Consider the following 18,380-nt stretch of genomic DNA (forward strand, 5'->3'; position numbering starts at 1 on the left):
AACCAAAAGCTGGGTGCAGTGGCATTTGCCTGTATCCTAGCTACTTAAAAAGCTGAGGCAGGAGGATCGCCTGAGCCCAGGAGTTCAAGTCCAGCCTGGGTAACATAGCGAGACTCCATCTCTACAAAAAAACAAGATAAATTAGCTGGGCGTGGTGGTATACACCTATAGTCCCAAGTACTTGGGAGGCTGAGGCAGGGGGACTGCTTGGGTCCAGGAGTATGAAGTTGCAGTGAGTTAATACAATGCCACACTGCACTCTAGCCCCAGCAACAGAGTGAGACTCTATCTCAAAAAAAAAAAAAAAAAGAGGGAAAGAAGAAAGAGAGGAGAAAGAAAGGCAAGGAAGAGAAGGAAGAAAGAAAAAGTGGCTGGGTGTGGTGGCTCACGCCAGTAATCCCAGCACTTTGGGAGGCCAAGTCAGGAGAAGCCCTTGATGCCAGGAGTTCAAGACCAGCCTGGGCAACATAGCAAGACCCTGTCCCCACAAAAAATTTTAAAAACTAGCCAGACATGGTGGTGCATGCCTAGCTACTTGGAAGGCTGAGGTGGGGGGATCACTTGAGCTCAGGAGTTCAAGGCTGCAGTAAGTATGACTGGGTCACTGCACTCCAGCCTGGGTGACAAAGTGACACTCTAAAAAAAAAAAAAAGAAAAGGAAAAGGATTATAAGAGAGTATGTGGGCAAAATAGCAAGACCCCATCTCTACAAAAAATGGAAAAATTACCCAGGCGTGGTGGTGTGCACCTGTACCTCCAGCTACTTGGGTGGCTGAGGCAGGAGGATCACTTGAGCCCATGATTACAGTGAGCTATGTCAGCACCACTGCACTCACCAACAGAGTGAGACCTTGGCTCCAAAAATAAACAAACAAACAAAAAGAGCAAATGATAACCAAAATAAGCAAGAGAAAGGAAATTATAAAGATCAGAGTAGAAATCAACGAATAGAAAACCAATAGAAAAAAACAATGAAACCAAAAGCTGGTCCTTTGCAAAGGTTCAAATTGATAAATCTTGAAGCCACACTGAAGACAAAAAAAAAGACACAAATTACCAACATCAGAGATGAGAGAAGTAACAGCAAGTACAGATTCTATAGATATTAAGAGAGTAATAAGAGAATATTATAAAAACTTTATGGCAACAAATTTAAGAACTTACATTAATGGACAAATTCCTTGAAAGATACCGGCTGCCAAACCTTACTCAAAAAGAAACAGACTACCTGACTAGCCCAGTATCTGGTAAGGAAGTTAAACTATAGTTTAAAACTTTCCCACAGAATAAATTCTAAGCCCAGATGGTTTCACTGGGGAATTCTACCGACATTTAAGGATGAAGGAAATATAAATGCTACCCAAACTCTTCCACAAAATTGAAGCAAAGGCAATACTTTCCAACTCTTTCGATTAAGGCCAGCATTTGTCTGATTACCAAAACCATACAAAAACATTATAAAGGAAAGAAAAGAACAGATAAATACTGCTAATCAACATGGATGTAAAAATTCTTAAAATTTTAGCTAATCAAATCTAACAATATATTAAAAGAATAACATCATAATCAAGTAGAGCTGATTCCAAGAATGCAGGGATGATTTAACATTTGACAATAAGTCAATGTAATTAATTCACCACATTAGTGGACTGAAAAAAGGTATGATCATCTCAACAGATACAGAAAAATTATAAGACAAAATCCAACATGTGTTCCTGATAAAAACTCTTACCAAACTAGTAATAAAAGGGAACTTTCTTAATCTGATGAAGAATATCTACCAAAATGTTACAGATGACCTCATACTAAAGGTGAAAGACAGGGTCTTTTCCTGAATGAGACAGAAATTTATACTTTCACTACTTCTATTCAACATTGTACTGAAGGTTCTATTCCAGCCAATACAATCAGACAAGAAAATAAAAGGCAAATAGATAGAAAAGAAAGAAGTAAAACTGTCTTTATTTACAGATGACCTTATCCATATATGTAGACAATCAAACAGAATCTATAAAAAGCTACTACAACTGAGTTTAGCAAAGCTATTAGACACAGGAGCAATAAACAAAAATTAACTGTTTCTATATATACTACTAGTGCAAGAAATAATCAAAAATTTAAAAATGTTAAGTACCACTTGCAATAGCATCAGAATATGAATACTTATACATAAATCTGACAGAAGATGAGCACAAGCTGTACACTGAAAATTTCAAAACACTACTGAGTAAAATTAAGGAAGACTATGGAGAGATATACTATCCTTATGGATTATTAGACTTAATACTGTTAAGATGTCAATTATCACAAATTCATTGCAATCCTAATCAAAATCCAGCAGGCTTTTTTGTAGAAACTAATAATGTTATTCTAAAATTCATATGGAAATGCAAAAGACCCAAAATAACTAAAACTTTTAAAAAGAATTTGGAAGACAAACTACCTGACTTCAAGCTTTATTATAAACCTACACAATCAAAACACTGTGGAATTGGTGTAAAGACAAATAGATCAACAGAACAGAGAATCCAGAAATAGCCATAAACATATATATTCTATTGACAAAAGTACAAAGGCGATTTAGTGGAGAAAAAATAATCCTTTCAATAAATGGTGCTGAAACAACTAGCTCTTCCTTTGTAGAAAAATGAACTTAATCCACAGCTCTCACCATACACAAAATGTAATTAAAAATGGATCACAGACCTAAATGTAAAATTTAAAACTAAAAACTTCTAGAAGAACACAGAGAAGAAAATCTTTGTGATCTTTGGGTTAGTCAAAATTTCCAAGATCTGATATCAAAAGCACAATCAATAAAAGTTGATAAATTAGATTTCATCCAAATCTAAAACTTTTGTTCTTCAAAAGCACTGTTAAGAAAGTGAAGACAAGCTACAACAAGAGACAAATTTCCAGCCTTATGGAGCTTACGTTTTAGTGGAGGAGTCAGACAATAACCAAATATATAATATCATGTCAGGTAGTGATAAGTTATATATAGTATAAGATAAATAAATAAGGCAAGGAAATAAAGAATGACAGTGGTCATATTATAGATAGAAAAACCATGGAAGGCCTCTGTGGGCAGACAATATTTGTTCACTGAGTAAAGTAAGGGAGTGATTTATAAAATCAAACAAACAATAAAACAACCTACCACAAGGTTGCCATTTACAAGTCATGTTAATCTGTTTTACATATTAGTTTATAGGCATATGAGTGATGTAAAATTTTTTTTTTTTTTTTTTGAGACAGAGTCTTGCTCTGTTGCCTGGGCTACAGTGCCATGGCGTCAGCCTAGCTCACGGCAACCTCAAACTCCTGGGCTCAAGCGATCCTTCTGCCTCAGCCTCCCAAGTAGCTGGGACTATAGGCATGCGCCACCATGCCCGGCTAATTTATATATATATATGTTTTTAGTTGTCCAGATCATTTCTTTCTATTTTTTAGTAGAGACGGGGTCTCGCTCTTGCTCAGGCTGGTCTCGAACTCCTTACCTTGAGGGATCCACACGCCTCAGCCTCCCAGAGTGCTAGGATTACAGGCATGAGCCATCCCGCCCGCCATAAAATATTTACAATGTTTTATTCCCTTAGGAAGTTTAAATATTGTCTCTGTAATCTTATTTATATATTTGTTATTGGTCTCTCTTCATGGCTAGCAGAGAATTAAAAAAACTAAATTGTATTTACATATTGTGTTTCCATTAAAATGTTTTCTCTCTCTCTTCTACTGGAAGGAAAAAAACAAGCTACAATTTTGGGGAAAATATTTGCAAATCACTTATCTGATAAAAGGACTTATATCCAGAATATATAAAGAACTCTCAAAATAAGACAAACAATCCAATTTAAGGCAAACAATCCAATTACAATATATGCAAAAGATATGCACACATACTTCACCAAAGAAGATATACAAATGGCAAATAAGCACATGAAATGATGCTCAACATCACTTGTCAAATTACAAATACAATGAGATACCATTACATACCTATCAAAATTAAAAAGACAATGTCAAACCCAGGCTGCCGTGACTCATGCCTATAATCCTAGCGCTCCGGGAGGCCAAGGTGGGCGGATTGCTTGAGGCTAGGAGGTCAAGACTAGCCTGAGCAAGAGCCAGACCCTTTCTCTACAAAAAATAGGAAAAATTGGCCAGATATAGTGGCACACACCTGTAGTCCCAGCTACTTGGGAGGCTGAGGCAGGAAGATCTCTTGAGCCCAAGAGTTTGAGATTGCAGTGAGCTATGATGACTCCACCATACTCTAGCTGGGGTGACAGAGCAAGATTCTGTCTCAAAAAAAAAAAAAAAGACAAAGTCAAATGTTGAGAATGCAGAATTCTGGTATACTGCTGATAAGAATATAAAAATGGCACAAGCACTTTGGAAAACAGTTGACATTTCTTTAAAAGTTAAACACACATCTACCATGTGTCCCCAGCCTTTCTACTCCTAAGTAATTATCCAAGAGAAATTAAAGCATCCATGAATGTTCATGGCAGCTTTGAAATGGCCATAAACTGCAAACAACTCAAATGTCCATCAACAGATGAATGGATAAACAATTATAGTATATCCGTACAATGGAATACTATTATGCTCTTAAAAAGGAATGAACTATTTATACACAAAACACACAAAAAATTCAAAAATAATTACAATGAATGAAAAGACAAAAATAAGAGTTCATACTATATGATTCCATTTATATGAAATTCTAGAAAATACACTATAATCTGTAGTGACAGAAAGCAGATCAGTGGTTGCCTGGGATGGGGGTGTGAGACTGGGAGAGGAGGTGTTACAAAGGAGCCCAAGGAAACTTTTGGGAGGAGGGGTGATAAGTTTATTACCTTGATTATGATGATGGTTTCATGGGTATATACATGTCAAAACTTTTTATAATAATATACTCTAAATATGTGCAAGTTATTATAAATCAATTATACTTCAATAAAACTGTTTTTAAAAAGTCAGACATACCTTTCTATTTCTTTACAAATTAGAAGTAGTATTAAACTAAGAAAAGACTTTTCCTATATATTTTCATTTTTTATTATTTTCTTCAAATTACTTGTAGGAAAAAAATTCAACATACTTTCTTAGATCACTCATGTAACTAAATACATTTTATTTTAAAAGTTCAAGTTATAGTGTCTTGACAAAGGTCACAAACTTTATTCAACTACAACTGTAAACATAAATGATTAAATAACCATAATATCACTAATATGGGACAAAATATTCCATGAAGTCTATATAGTTACATGAAGGTAAAAAAGCGTGAGATTTTCTTAAATCATCTTCAATAATTCATCATGTAACAGTTTTCCTATGATTTTATCTAACCTTTGTGAGCATTATTATGATAGACTTTGAACTCTATCCACAGAACTTCACCAAATCAGTCTATCTAATCCTTAACTATCTTTCATAGTGACAATAAAGTTAAAAATGATGATTCTTCATCATCTGGCCAAAAAAAAAAGAAAAGTTCCATTAAGTAGGTAAACATTTCATTTATCAACTGTTTACAGTGTCAGGCTTAACAACAGGTTTTTCAGTAAGGTACAGTAGCAACTAATACTGAATAAAAAGCTCAAAATTTGATTCCTTTCATATGTGGTGGTATAGTTACTCTGTTAATTCTTTGTTTCTATATAAAATATCCAGCATGCAAAGTTATTGCACCTGAAGAATAACAAATGAACTCTCAAATATTTAAAATACTGTAGTTTCACACTATAAAAATATTTCATAGGCAAAACATACACAGTTCCCTTCACCACTACCATCACCCTCCCCCAAAGAAAGGAAACCAGCTGCTCCAACAGCTCTAGGCAACTGCTGAAAACAGGAAGGAAAGAGTAACTGAAACTGTAGGTAGTAAGCCTGGTTAGCAATCTGCAGTGAATAATCTGAATAGTGTGCCAATAAAATGCTGATGGTCACAAGTAGTAAGACCACTATTTTAAAACTACAATCAAAGGAAATTCTGTCCTTTGTAACCCATAACATAATGTTTAGAAAACTCCAAGAATTATGGTGTACTACAATAATACTCATGCCCAAATGGATAAAAGTATGTAAATAGCAGTCAGAATTTATTTTCATGATAGTTCTGCATTAAGACAAAATGCCATGCTGCCAGAGTTATACCTTGGCAAAGGCTCTTTTACAAAGCCATTTTAAATGTCCGTTTCAAGTCATGTCAGTAAATTTCTTGGAAAGAAGCTAGGAGCACTTTAACAATATGTAGCACAGGTCTATCAGGCAGCGTTTAACACATGGCAGTTTGAATCAAATGCTTATTTTCCAGCAGAATAAATATGTCAATATAAATAGGGCAACAATAGTATGAACAATTGGTGTTTTATTACTTCACTGGAATTTTTTTATTTTGTATTTAAAACATAAAACTTGGGGATTTATAAGTTTTATAATCGACCATTCATTCTAAGAACACTGCTCTGAGATGTAAATGGAGAGGATAATTTTGAATAATTTCAGATTTTCTCATCAGCCTGAAGTTTGTCATCATAAATACAACAACTTTCATTGCATATTACATATATTAGTTTACTCTATGGAAAAAGAAAAGTTAAAGCTATATCCTCTGTTTGTATGCCTTGTATTTGGCTAAGCAGTCACATTTTATATTAACATATAGCCCTTGATAACCCTAATCTTTACAGATGAGCAAGTAAACCCAAGAAAGTATAATGCTTAGCCAGTTGGTTTTACCATTTTATTGTGGTTAAGGGTCCCCTACATAACACGGTCACAAAACAACAAACTTACAAATACACTCCCTTAAAAACAAGGGAGGTCAGACACAAGTTTCCTTTAAGCCAGCTACCAATACTGCTGAAAAACGAAATTCTCATATCTGTAGTTAATAGTGTCACCTATAACTCAAAGAACAGTACTGTGAAATAAACTATAGCTTTTAAAGTATTTTTGTAACCTTTACTCCTTCTCAAAAAAGTAATACATGGAAGGAAATATATATATAAAATAGTTTAAGATGGAGGAATGTCAATTTTCCAGAAAAGGAAGACTCCCTAAAACTGTGTTTAAATTGTGTTAAATGTTTCATCATCTCTCATCTTTTAAATAGTTCATGATGAACATTTTTTTTTTTTTTTTGAGACAGAGTCTCACTGTGTTGCCCAGGCTAGAGTGCCGTGGCGTCATCCTAGCTCACAGCAACCTCAAACTCCTGGGCTCAAGCGATCCTCTTGCCTCAGCCTCCCGAGTAGCTGGGACTACAGGAATGTGCCACCATGCCCGGCTAATTTTTTCTATATATTTTTAGTTGTCCAATTAATTTCTTTCTATTTTTAGTAGAGACAGGGTCTCGCTCTTGCTCAGGCTGGTTTCGAACTCCTGAGCTCAAACAATCCACTTGCCTCGGCCTCCCAGAGAGCTAGGATTACAGGCGTGAGCCACCGCGCCTGGCCCATGATGAACATTTTGATCATTTTTCACTTCATCATTTTCGTTCAGAGTTCTTCACATCATTTGCCCCAATTCCTGTCAAAGGCTAACACTTATAGTTTGCACACCAAAGAGATGCAGATGGCTACCAAACTGCAGCTAAAAAACTGCACTTACCTACCCACACATATCACTTATCACTCAATCCTCTTACCCTGCTTTACTTTTTTTTTTGCACTTACACTTTCAGATATATTTGACTGCATCCTGTCAGTCCCTCTCTAAAATATAAGTTCCAGGAGGGTAAGACTGTTCTATTTGCTGCTGTATCCTCAGCATCTTGCACTGTAGACTTGATACATACTGACAGAAATAAATGAACCACTAAACCTCTACACATGGAGCTCTTTGCTTTTCAGAAGCTAAGTTCTGTATAAGCCTGGAAATGCAAGAATATTGCACAAGTTCCTTTTAATGCTCTAAATGAATCTTTGTGAAATCCTACTCTTGATTCACAAATGCATAAGATTCTTGGCTTGATTAATGTAATAATATTTTGCTAACACTTCAGCATCAGGCCTGGGAACAAATGGTTCCTTGTTCTCTGATGGAAAATAACAAAGTTGAGAAAAGATTTCATCAAGTGAAAAATCCAGTACCTGTTGCCTTGACAATTTGTTTTTCTTCTTCAAGCAACAACATGCTCTTATCTGTAGTCTGAAATTGTAACTGGAAAATACAAATTTATTTCGTCTGTTCCTAAAGTTTTGAAAATATACAAAAAGACCTGAATTTTGCTATGTTCTCATAAACATTCTATTACTACAGTGGTAGTACTCTGTCATATCATACAGAATGCTATATATTTTTGTTCTACATCAGCTTGTTAAGCTTGCTTCTAACTGAATATTTTGAATAATACTACACCCTTCAATGATTACTAACACAAAGGAACAAGAGAGCATGTAAAGAAAATATTTTAAAAGATTGGGCTGGCTATTTCTTCAAAACATTGCTATATTAACTGAGGTCTTTAAAAGCATAAGGTATAAACAAAGCTGCACAATTTTTACATTCAGTCAATATCTAATACTTTGCACCTTTAATAATGAACCCTGAATATTAAAAAAAAGTGAAAAGTTCTGCTTTATTTCAAAAAGAACTCATTCTCTTACCAATGAGCTCCTCACCCAATGAGCTCATCACCCAACTTTGTTTTAGCTCTTATTTTTCTATTTACAAAATAACAAAAAGATAAAAAATCAGACAGGCAAAAATAATCACCACAGTATTTCTACCTTTTTGTATATAAAGTCACATGTAAGGTTTAGTCCACTCAGTAAAAATTCAGGGATATGCGTGAGTTCAACGCCTTAATATTGCTATCATAATAATGGCTAACATTCGTTGAGTGCTATTTTTCACGCATGATTCTAAGCACCACAGTACATACTTTCACAGCAATGAGTTAAGTACTATTATCCTCACTTTTTTGTTTTGTTTTTATTTATTTTTTCAGGGTTTTTAATTTCTATTTTTTATCTTTATGTCTCTATTCATCACTATACTAATGAGGATATTATCCTCATTTTACAAAGAAGGAAAAAGGACAAAGAAGTTAAATAATTTGGCTGAAGACATAGAATTGTACTTGTGGTTAAGAGTGCAGAAGATTCTGGAGCTACACTGCTGGGGTTGAAAGCCTGGCTCCAACACCAACTAGCTCTGTGACTGAGTAAATTACATAATCACTTCAGTTTCTTCCACTCCAAAATGGGCAGAGTTAGAACATGGATTCAATGCATTAATAGGTGTAAGGTGCTAAGAACAGTGACTGATACAGAAAGTGCTTAATAAATTGTTTATAATGTTAAAACCCACAATGTTTTAATATTTGAAGCTTCTGCACAACATAGTATTATACTTTATGTCTGGAGGAATGTACAGTAGGTTTCTACTTGGAGTCAAAACTTCAGAGCGCCCATTATGTGCCAGAGGCTAACAATTTCACACATTTTTTTCATGTCAATTAAAGCATCCTAAATCTAATCTACTATCTATATGTTTCTTTTTCCTGAAAGCTCTTAGATCTACATAGAAATATTTCAAGAATTATTTCATCAAACCTACTTCAAAAGTAAACCAGCAATTCAAGACTAAAAAAATGGCATTTACTAACTGCACATTTATGAAAGATTCCAATGCTTACTCTCCAAGTTACGGCTTGGTCTTATTTAGATTGCATGATATCAGTCAAATTCTTACAGGTGTAACTTAAAGTTATTATAGTTTTGATACAGAATGTTTGAGCTATTTCAGCCTACACATTATTCTAGCTGGCTTATTTAGCAGCTCTAAAACAAACTAGATAGAGATACACAAATTACATAGAGATTCTAACATAACTGGTTAAAAAAAATGTTTCTCAAGGATAAATAGTCGAATACATGTAATACTCATCTGGCAAATTAGACAAAATAGTGCAGAATGGCAGAAATCTGTAGTGTAAATATATACACTTAAACGAATAATTATAAGATTTCATATTCTAGAATATTCTGGCCCAAAGTTAAAGCATAACAAAAACTTGTCCTGTCCTTATGAATTTATAGAGGATAATTTTATGACAAACACAATGTTAGAAAAAGAATGTGTAACACAAATTCTAATTGAATATCATATTAAACATAAACTAAGCAGAAAAAATAACTGTCATCACCATGTTCACTGGCACATTGAGGAGATATTTCCAACACCATAACTGAGGAAGAATTAGTATAAAGTATAGGTAAAGAGAGCCACAAACCAATGATGGAAAAGCAAACAAGCCAACAGAAAAATGAAGTATATAACTAGGGAATTTACAGAAAAGGCAATCTAAATGAACAATAAATGGATGTGAAGAAGCTCAACTTCACTAATAATCAGGAAAAAGCAAATCAAAACCCATCAGATTGGCAAAAATTTTCAAGTCTGATACTATCAAATGTTTGTAAGGATATGGCAAAATGGAAACTCCCATAACCTGCTGATGGGTATTTTGTATTTATTATTTTGGAAAGTAACCTGGCATTATCTAATAAGATTAAAGATGCTCATACCCTACAAACTAAGAATTCCCTAGGCTTAAAATTTTCTCACACATGTAAACAAGGCAACATATCCAAGAATGTTTATTACAGCACTGTTGATAGCAAAAAAGTTAGAAACACCTAAATATCCACTAAAAAAACTGGTTTATTCATATAATGGAATATAGCAATAAATGAATAAAGATACATCAACACAGATATATATCAAAAGCAATACTGAATAAAAAAGCATGTTACAGAATCACATGTATCTTAAGCAAAAGTATGTAATTTTGTGGATACCTAAATGTTAATAAAAGTATAAAAATATAATGGGAATGATAATTACTCAACTGAGGACAAAGAGAGGGGAGAAGGGAAGGGGAAGACAGGGGAATAGGATTAACAAGGATTGATACCAGCCTCAATTTTATCTGTAATGTTTATAAAGAGAGACCACACAATTAGAAAATGGTAATAAATAAATAAATGACAGTCTTAACTATAAGATTTGATAAAGGTCTGTATTAGATATATTAAATGGTATTATTTTTGGTATGTTTGAAACATTTCATAGTATTTTAAGACAAATTTAAATTAAAACATTAAAGAAACTCCATTAAACCAGTAAGTTTTTAAAAATATATATTACGCTGGACAATTGTAATGAAAACACACTCTAATACCCAACAAGCTTACTGATTTTTTTTTTTAAAGCCATTAAGTCTCAGGTACAGATTTCAGTCTTCTCTTTGCAAGCAGATCATGACTGACATGCAGGATGCAGCCTCTTGCACCTCATTTTTTTTTTTTTTTCCCTTTTAAGGTGGTGTCTCCTGTTGCCCAGGCTGGAGTGCAGTGACCCAATCATAGCTCATTGTAACCTCAAACTCCTGGTCTCAAGCAATTCTCCTGCTTTGGCCTCCCAAACTGCTGGGATTATAGGCATGAGCTGCCATGCTCACCCTTCACCTCATACTATTGATAATGCTTTCCAACCAAGAGAGACACACGAAAGGTTAAGAATGAATGGCTCATCATTGTTCAAATCAATTTAACCTTTCTGATCCTGTATTTAGCCTAAAAAGGTAGTAGTTTTACTACCCTGCTGGCAATTTTGGTATTTTTATTGGTTTGCTGCTAAAGTTGTTTTCTACGAATAGCCACTGCAAACACTGGCAACCAATCATAGAATGCAATCAAATTTCAATCAGTAAAATGTCATGTAAGACTCACTGGGTCAAGGACCATAGCACTCCATAACAATTTGCTACCAACTTCCTTAAAGCAATTAACTTTTTCAGGTCTGAACCTAAAAAATCAAACCAAACAAAAAACATCAACCACTTGTAAAAAAGGGGTTATTTTACTTCATTCATTCTATTCTAACTACAAGGAATCCATGTAGCATATCTTGTAAACAACTTAGAAGAATTTCTCTTCCAGCTTTATCTCATACTACTGCTCTACCAAACCCTTTGTTTTTAGTGACAGCAATCTATTCAACACACCCTCCAGAGGAAGATGTTTTCATCTTCTCCCTACTCTCAAGTGTCACTTTCTCCATATTTTTTCTGATTCCATCAGGCTACAGTTAATATCTCTCCACTCTGAGCCAAAAAATATCTAACAATTATAGAGAACTTAATGTGTGCACAACTGCTTCAATGAAATTACTCTATTTAATCCACACAACCCTGTGAAATTTGTTCTATTTTTCCCTTTTCAAGGTGAGAGAAACTGAGTGAAGCTCTAAGGTTAATTAAGTTCTCCAAGGTTGCATAGTGGCAAGCCAGGTCTCAAACCCAGACTACAAAATCCAGGCCCTTAGACATATGCAATGTTGTCCCCTGGCTGAAAGTATGACTGCCTTTATTGCTCACATGTCACTTATCATACCCCTTGTGATATTTACCATTTTGTATTGGTAGATGTCATATAAAAAGCTCAAAATATTGCAACATTCATTCAACAAAAAATTACTGAGAGCCTGTGTACCAGGCATTGTTGACTACTGGGCTTACATAAAGGCATGTTGAAGAGCATCTACAAACGAAGAGGAGATGGATTCTCTAGATACATAGTCATCCCAGAGATGTGGGTAAATGCGAAATTCAAAGTAATATGTACACAGCAATTATAACTAGATAAAAACACACATTTATATAAGAATTTTAATAGAGCATAGTCATAAATAACACGATAAAGTTGTGGTGTTTTGTGTTTTTTCAAACTATTTTGTTGAATTAAGCTTTTTAGCAAGAGAGTTAAGCAATAAAAAGACTTTAAAAATAAACATGTTTTCCGTACTCCTTTCTTTTCCCATAGAACAGTAGAAATAGCCTAGAGACAGATTAATGAACGTCCCTCCACTTAACATTCCACTGTAATTTGGCTTTCTGGAGGAAGACCTGATGTCTTCTAGTTAAGGCTGGCAGGTGCTATGAGTAAATACTAACTATATAAATCTTCCTACAATCACAAACTTCGGGAAATTTGTAGCTGATTGTAAATTTTCATACAATGGCATCAAATCTTAGAACTGAATGGAACCTTGCAGAACATCTCTTTCAGCTCAAACAAGTACAGCTCAGTCAGGAAGAACCTGTCCGCACCCGGGAGCAAGCACGCACAAACATACACACCCCTGTGACGGTGACTAGCCATTTCGGAGCACTGTACTTCAGAGCACAACCCTCAAACATAACGGCCCTAAAGCCGAAAGCTTTGGAAAACAATAAATCGGACACCAACTTCTAACTACTGCTTTTAAAACCTGTGGCCTGCCAGAGTCAACCCCCCCAAAACGTTATTCTTACAACTCGGTTCGGGCCTCAGATCTGCATCTCGCTCTCACAGGCTTCGGGGGCCCCAGGAAAAGGAAAGGAAGAGGCCGCCACCCGAACGGCTGACGCCCTGAGTGGGAGCCATCTGGAAATAACGCATGTTTTGTGTGGCGGTTTGCAATTCGACGTGACCTTTCCAGGAAGTGCCGCACACAAAATAGGCGTACGGGCTACCAAGCTGGCAGTTTCTCATGCTCTTGCTAAGACGCTGCCAACCTTGCACCCTACCACAGAGGCCCGCCAATTCCTTGGGGGCGACCGCGAGTGCGCGGGGGGCGGGGAAGCCATTAGGGGACGAAAGGATGGCTTCGGGGGCGGCTAGGGACACCCCGGGATCAGTCGAAAAAAAAGGAGAACGGAGTAACGGGCCACCACCAACTTGAGAGAAGGGAGGACTGAGCGAAACGCGGCGAGGTGGGCTCTGAGGCAGGGAAGGGCCGCGCTCCCAGGGCAAGGCGAGGTTCCGGCGAGCCCACGGCCCAGGAACAATGGCGCTAGCGCGACGTGGGCCGGGGGCGTCGCAGCGACGCGGAGGAAGGGGCTGGGGGGCCAGGGGCCGCGCTGGGTGGGGGGCGTGCGGCGTCCGCGGGCGCGCGGGCGGGGCTCGGCCTAAGGAGAGGGGCCTGAGGGGCACGTAGGCTGGAGGCCGGTTGGAGAAAGCAGCTTCTGCTCGGGGGTCGCGCGCTCGGCCGCGCACTCTCCCTCCCTCCTGGCTCGCTCGCTCGCCCGCCCGCCCGCGGGTCCCGCCGCACTCACCGAGCCCGCCGCACAGCAACAATCGCAGCGCGCAACTGCCGCAGCAGCCTGGGCGCACGCCCTCCCCGCCCCCGCCGCCCGGGCGCCGCCCCCAGCTCGCGCTGGCCAGGGACCGGCGCACTGTTCCGTCCCCCAGCTCCGCCGCAGAACCTGGCGACCGTAACGTTTCCAGATCGCGCCGAGTCTGTGCCTCACGCGGGTCTAGGGATCTTCAAACGACAGAACAGCGGTTGTTGCCGAGCTGTGGGGTGACGCACATTGAACACCCTTGCATCTCCTTTCGCTTTCTGTCCCTTGGCATCCTGCCTGCGCCCCTCAGCAGGCCCCTGTGCTACCCTTTCCACTGCCTCTTGGCCTACCCTCTAGGAAGCTTTCCCTTAGGGGAAGAGGGTATCCTTTTCCCCAGTCACAGAATCTTCTAGTCAAATGGACCTCAAGACCCCTCTGGTCCAGACCCCCATAACAGCACGCCTGAATCCCCTTGGTGACTAAAAGCACCAGCTTAGAATTTTGTTAGAACGGTTCAAATCCCAGTTCCACCTCTTACAAATTGTGTGCCCTTGGGTAAGGTACCTGACCTATGCCCAGTGCCCTCATCGATAAGACAGGGATAGGAAGCAAGAGCACCTACATCAAAGGGTGCTACAGGATGAAATAAGATAATATAGGTAAGGCCTCAGCACAGGCCTGGAACACAGTAGGCACTCAATAAATGTTAGCTGTTACATTAATACCCAACCACCACCAACTTGCCATGGCAGGAAGATGACTCAGAGACAGTCAGCCCACTATTTCCAGAGCACTGCATTCCTTGGTACTGGCAGCTCTGACCAGTTAGAAATTGTGTCTGAACTTCCACCATCGGGACCCAAGTTCTACCCCTTGGAGCTTCAAAAAACAAACAGATATAACCTCTCTTAGAACTTCGACTTTTCAGATATTTGACTTCTGTCACATTTGCCTAAGCTCTCCTCTTATTCCAGATCAGTATCTCCCATTCTTTCCATTGTTCCTCCTTTGCCCTGGTTTTGAGGGTCTTTATCCTTCTCCTCATGCAACTGGTCAATCTGATTGTGATTCCTTTAGAATATGTCTCCCAAGCCTGAACCAAATGTTTATGGTACCATCAGAGCAAAGCAGGACTATAGCTTCTTCCTTGTAGGACCTAGTGCCTTGCATTCATGTAATAAAATTCTTGGCACCCACATTATTGACTCATATTGAACTTGCAGTCGACCAAAAACCTCCAGGTCTTTTTAATACGTGCTCTCCTGGAGCACTTCTACCCCACTCCCTCCTTGTGTTTTTGAGCCAGCCTCAGTTCAAGTCAGCTGAGGACAGGCCTTGGGCCTCTCACCTCCTAGATTTTTAAGGATACGTGGAAAAAGGAATAGGAGTTGAAAGTTAGTATAACACAACCTTTAAACCAAGTGCATTTGAAAAAAGGCCAGGGTTTGTGTCTGAAGATCATTGTACTGAGTGAATAACAAATGCACAGACACACACACACATGAATGTGATCTGAACTGTGCAAAAAAAAAAAAATGTGTACATACACAAAAGACTAGAAGGAAATATTAAATACGTTAACAGTGGTTTTCTCTCAGTGATAAGATTTGGGGTGGTTTCCTTTCTTCTTTATACTTTTCCATTAATTTCCTACATTGTTTATGTTATTTTTATAATCAAGAACTTGGTTCCAAAAATCAGAGAGATGGAATAACTTGAAAAAAAAGTAGAAACAAAGTTAAAAGAAAAATAACAGATAAGGAAAAAAATATTTGCAATCTATAAAAGAGATTTATTTCTGAAACCATAAAGGACTCTTAACAAATCAGTAAGAAAAAAGATAAATAGTCCACTAGAGAAATGAGCAAAGAACATAAGCAGTTCACAGAAAATGAAATGAAATACAAACTGCCAATAAACACACAAAAAGGGCCGGGCGCGGTGGCTCACGCCTGTAATCCTAGCACTTTGGGAGGCCGAGGCGGGCGGATTGTTTGAGCTCAGGAGTTCGAAACCAGCCTGAGCAAGAGCGAGACCCCGTCTCTACTAAAAATAGAAAAAAATTAATCGGACAACTAAAAATATATAGAAAAAATTAGCCGGGCATGGTGGCGCATCTACTCGGGAGGCTGAGGCAGAAGGATCGCTTGAGCCCAGGAGTGTGAGGTTGCTGTGAGCTAGGCTGATGCCACGGCACTTACTCTAGCCCGGGCAAAAGAGTGAGACTCTGTCTCAAAAAAAAAAAAAAAAAACACAAAAAGATGCCCAACTTTACTAGTAATCAGGGAAATGGAAAATAAAACTGAGACTGGCATAAATTTTCAAGTTTCATAATATCAAAAAATATAAACTGGCCCAGCCACTTCAGAGGGCAAATGGACAACATCTATTAAGTCTCTATCACAGCAATGCCACTTCTAGTTATCTACCATGATCCCGTGTGCATATGGAGATAGCTGCAAGGATAATCACTAGGGTATTGCTTATAATAAAGAAAATTTAGAATCAGCCTAAATGCCCACCAACAGGAGAATGGCTAAATAAAATGTAGAATACTCATATAATGAAATTTTATTGAGAATTTAAAAGAAGTGATCTTGATCCATATGTATTAACATAGATATATCCCAAAGTCATATTTTTAAATGAAAATAGCAACTTGCAGAATTTTACATAGTATTGATATTAAAAAAAATTCTGCCCCCAAAGGCAAAACTTCAGGGAATTTGGATTCAGATTTGGGTTTATCTGAACCCAAATTGAGGTAATATTCTACAAAATACTTGACCTATATTTTTCAAAAGTGTCAAGGTCATGAAAGCCAAGGAAAGACTGAGAAACTGTCATAGATTCTCCTATTCACAGATAGGACACCAAGGAAACCTGACAACTAAATGCAATATGATATTCTGGATGGGATCCTGGAACAGAAAAAGGACATTAGCAGAAGAACTGGTGAAGTTGGAATAAAGACTGTTACTCAGTTAACAGTATTGCACCAATGTTAATTTCTTAGTTGCACCATGGGTTATGTAAACTGTTAACAATAGGAGAGGCTGGTGAAGGGTATGTTGAAACTTTCTGTACTATCTTGGCAACTCATCTTTAAAATTATTTTCAAATAAAAAGTTAAAATAAAATACAGACATAAATAATACCATTATTTCCTGTCATCACACATTAGGTTTATAAAAGATTTTTAACACATATTTATAAAGCTACATGCCCAACACGTGTCAGAGGTTATTTTTAAGATAAAGGACCAGGATTAGAAGTAATGTCCAAAGGGAGTATTAGCTTTAGTTTTAACGTTTTAGAAGATAAGTGTAATCATGCATTGCTTTTGCAACCAAAAGTTAATTGTTTTAAATGCAAAAGAAAGCAAAAGGACAGGACGAGTTGGCCTCATGACTTTCAAGGTTAAGATAAGGCATGCCAGTTTATGAAATGACCTTCGAACAGAGGGCTGGGAGGCAGAGGAACCATGAAGGGCTTGCTTGGAGTCTCTAACCTGACATTAGCTGAAGAGTCTGGGCCCTGTGTTGGCCAAAGAGGCCACCTCACTGTGGCCTTGGAGGGCCACTCCCCAACTTCCTGCCCAAGCACCCACATAACTGTGCTATCCATCTGATCTACACTGTTTCCTCCAGAATACCATAAACTCTGAGTCACCCAGAATGCGAGCAGCATTCACAGGTGACTTGTCAGTTTTTCTGCTCCTTGGCAGAAGCTCTCTTCAAAAACATGCAATGAGTGCCTACCATGTATGTAACACTGATCAATACAGGTTAAGAGTGGCTGCCCTCATGGAGGTCACTGACTACTAGGAGAATGAACTTTAAACAAACACAAAATTGCTTTACTGCAATTTTGATAAGTGCTATGCAGAAAAAGTAAAAGATGCTATAAAGGAGAACATAATGGGGCTAGAGCTGGGGTAGGGAGAGGGTCAGGAAACATTTCCCTGATGAAATGACATCTCAGCTGAGACCTGAAGGAGGAGTAGGACATAGGCAAAAAAAAAAAAAAATGAGAGAAGGGCTTGTTTGGAGGAGTGGAGAATTCCTGAAAGAAGGAGCAGTAGGTGTAAAGGCCCTAAAATAGAGATGAGCCTTGTGCATCTGAGGAATGATCAAAAGCCTAAAGAGAAAGGGGAAAAGTGGCAAAAAATTGTCCTGGAGGGAGGCAAGGTCAGAGCTGGCAGAGCGCAGTCCTTCCTGAAGTGCAATGGAGAGTGACTGAAGGG

General features: G+C 37.9%; 1 protein-coding gene across 1 annotated transcript in view; it reads right to left on the reverse strand.

The window, feature by feature from the left end:
* The window catches only part of NT5C2 (5'-nucleotidase, cytosolic II), a 104,782-nt gene extending 90,592 nt beyond the window's left edge, over nt 1–14,190 (reverse strand). The window contains exon 1 of the mRNA XM_012661732.1: nt 14,126–14,190. The gene's annotated coding sequence lies outside the window, so the exon portion shown is untranslated. The remainder of the gene's footprint in view (nt 1–14,125) is intronic.
* Nucleotides 14,191–18,380: the final 4,190 nt, after the last annotated feature.

This window comes from Propithecus coquereli, unplaced genomic scaffold (assembly GCF_000956105.1).
Source record: "Propithecus coquereli isolate 6110/MARCELLA unplaced genomic scaffold, Pcoq_1.0 Scaffold73, whole genome shotgun sequence".
In the NCBI taxonomy this organism is placed as follows: Eukaryota; Metazoa; Chordata; class Mammalia; order Primates; family Indriidae; genus Propithecus; species Propithecus coquereli.